This window comes from Arachis ipaensis, chromosome B05 (assembly GCF_000816755.2).
Source record: "Arachis ipaensis cultivar K30076 chromosome B05, Araip1.1, whole genome shotgun sequence".
Taxonomy (NCBI): Eukaryota; Viridiplantae; Streptophyta; class Magnoliopsida; order Fabales; family Fabaceae; genus Arachis; species Arachis ipaensis.
Genome location: NC_029789.2, coordinates 136,459,297 through 136,461,842, shown reverse-complemented (window position 1 = coordinate 136,461,842; position 2,546 = coordinate 136,459,297). Strand labels below are relative to the sequence as shown.

The following is a 2,546-nucleotide window of genomic DNA, read 5'->3' as shown; positions in this document are numbered from 1 at the left end:
CGATAATAATTACCCTTGCAAACATCAATATTCATTGTGCACTATATATATGTGGCCAAATAGTATAATCATAGATATTATTACAATTACTACTACTAAAAACATCATCATGCTAAGCATGAAACCAATCATAACTTTGGCGTGAAACAAACACCATGTAAAATCTATCTGTACAACTCATTTAATTTGACGCCTGGATGCTGACATGATTATTATACATTATGATTATGATCCTGTCCATGTAGCATGCCAGAGCTAAATTAAATGTTATGCTGCTTTATTTGATCTTATGATAATTTACATTAATTTAGCCAAACTATTATGCTGACCAAATTGATTATTATTAAGCAACATATATATACATACTTTTTTTTTATTATCTACAGTATTTTTTATTTTGACAAGTCAAGAATTAATCCGCTATAAATTTAAATTTTATTTAAGGATTTGTCATTACTGGTTAATAAATTATTGTATATACAAAGTGGAATTCAAATTTTTAACATTTACTTAACCAAATGAGTGAGCTGATCACTCAATCAAACTAAGTAGATTACATATATACATATCATGGTTTAATGAATTAAAGCTATTTGCGTGAGCTTGGTTGTTACATCATCATTTTTGGACCAAGCCACTAAAAGAAGAAAAGAAATAACAATATTATTCATCATTATTATTTTTATTAGGTTAATTGTAGAACATACAAGAGTGTTGTGTTGGGAAAATAGATTTACCTTGAAAGGTATAACAATATGGAGGGGAAAGAAAGAAAGTGCATGAAACCTAATAAGATTATTAGGGTGGGAAAAAAGAAGGAGCAAAAAGCTTAAAAAGCAAAGAAAGAAGAAAAAACCACTAAAAAGCAACAACTACCTCTCTCTTTGTGTCCAAGTCTCCAATAAGCTAAGTAGTGTAACTCATCATCATCATCATCATAATAAATAATAATCATTTTAAGAACCGAACCGCCAAAAGCACAGACAAGTTACAAACACAAAAACATAATAATAATAATCTCTTTGTGTTTTTGTTTGACATATCTCTATCTCTATCTCTCTTTGATCTAAAAGAGAGAGATTGATAGAGAAGGGAAGGTTTGTTATCCATGAAGATTGTTCATGTTATTGCATTGGTGTCTTGATCATCAACTTCATCTCTTCTCTTCTTCATTCCTTTAATTTGGTGTTCCTACCTCTTACATATAAGGTATATATATTCTCACATAAATTTTGTCTCTTTTTCATTTTTGTTGGTTTTTCTATATATTTTGTGTGGGTGTTTGAATAATTTTTATTAGTCAATTCTATATTTCTAGCATGAACTATATAGTATGAAAAAATTTCACATCATAGTGTGTTTCTCATTTCTGAATTCTATTGCAACTCGCAATAATAAGGCTTCAATTTCTGGCTTGTGATTTTTATTTATTTATCTATTTATTAAAAAAAGGCTATTTATGGATTATTTACTAAGATGTTTTTAAATATCATATAGGAGGTAGGTTTCTATTATAGGCCTTTTCCCTATGATTTTTTTTTTCTACTCACAAATCTCAATAACATAGAATATATCTGTCGAATGAAGTAGGTTTTTTTTCCCCTAAAGAACTGCAAAATGCAAATGTACGATAGATGCCTTTGATGTTTTTTTATTAGCAAGAAAATTAGGAGAATAATAAATAAGAATTTGAAGATTTTATTAATTAATTCGAGCTAATGTATCATCATGCACATATCTTAAAACAAGCAATTATGACGCAATGAAAAATACTTGCTTATTATTATGATGGTGATGTTATGGGAAGGAAAAATTTATTCATTTTTTTTTCTCCATGAAATTGAAAGAATAACTGGCAGAGCTCATCATGCATGTAAGAAAAAAAAAATAATACTAAATAAGAGGAATTTGTGGTAATTGGTAATGCTAAAAGGTCAATGGGTTTTGTGAGAAAAGTATTCCTTGGAAAATAACTCTTACAATTAAGTTATTCAATTTTTTTTTAATAGATATAAACCTATTGGATTGATGGTTGAGGTCTTTTCATCCAAATTGTGCTTTTTTAATGAAATAAATTAAAAATATTATTAAAAGGATGACTCATACTTCATACATATAGCGAAACATATATGGTTGAGTTGGTTTCTGATTTCTTTTGTCTCCTCATAGATACTGAATGGCCATTATTATCCAACTTAATGCACTGATTCAGCATAACTAGTGTTAAAATAATATAAAAGGCTTTAGAATTGATTGATTTTTTTAATGAAAAAGTTTTATACAACTATACACAATTAGGTATAATTTTCCCACACACATCCTTTGGAGTATATATATGTTTAGGCACCATATTTTTTTTTTCTATATTTATATATGTTATCTTATATATTTTTTAACAAATAATCAATTATTAGAATAATTAAATAATGTCATAACAAAATAGTCAAATATTTTTGCAACATCATAATTACTTTTTTATGAATATTAAATATATATTTTTATATAGAAAAAAATTAGTTGATTTTTTTGTATGTATACAAATATAA

General features: G+C 26.7%; 1 protein-coding gene across 1 annotated transcript in view; it reads left to right on the top strand.

The window, feature by feature from the left end:
- The window catches only part of LOC107644352 (probable serine incorporator), a 7,781-nt gene continuing 5,937 nt past the window's right edge, over positions 703-2,546 (top strand). Inside the window, exon 1 of the mRNA XM_016348188.2 lies at positions 703-1,209. The gene's annotated coding sequence lies outside the window, so the exon portion shown is untranslated. The remainder of the gene's footprint in view (positions 1,210-2,546) is intronic.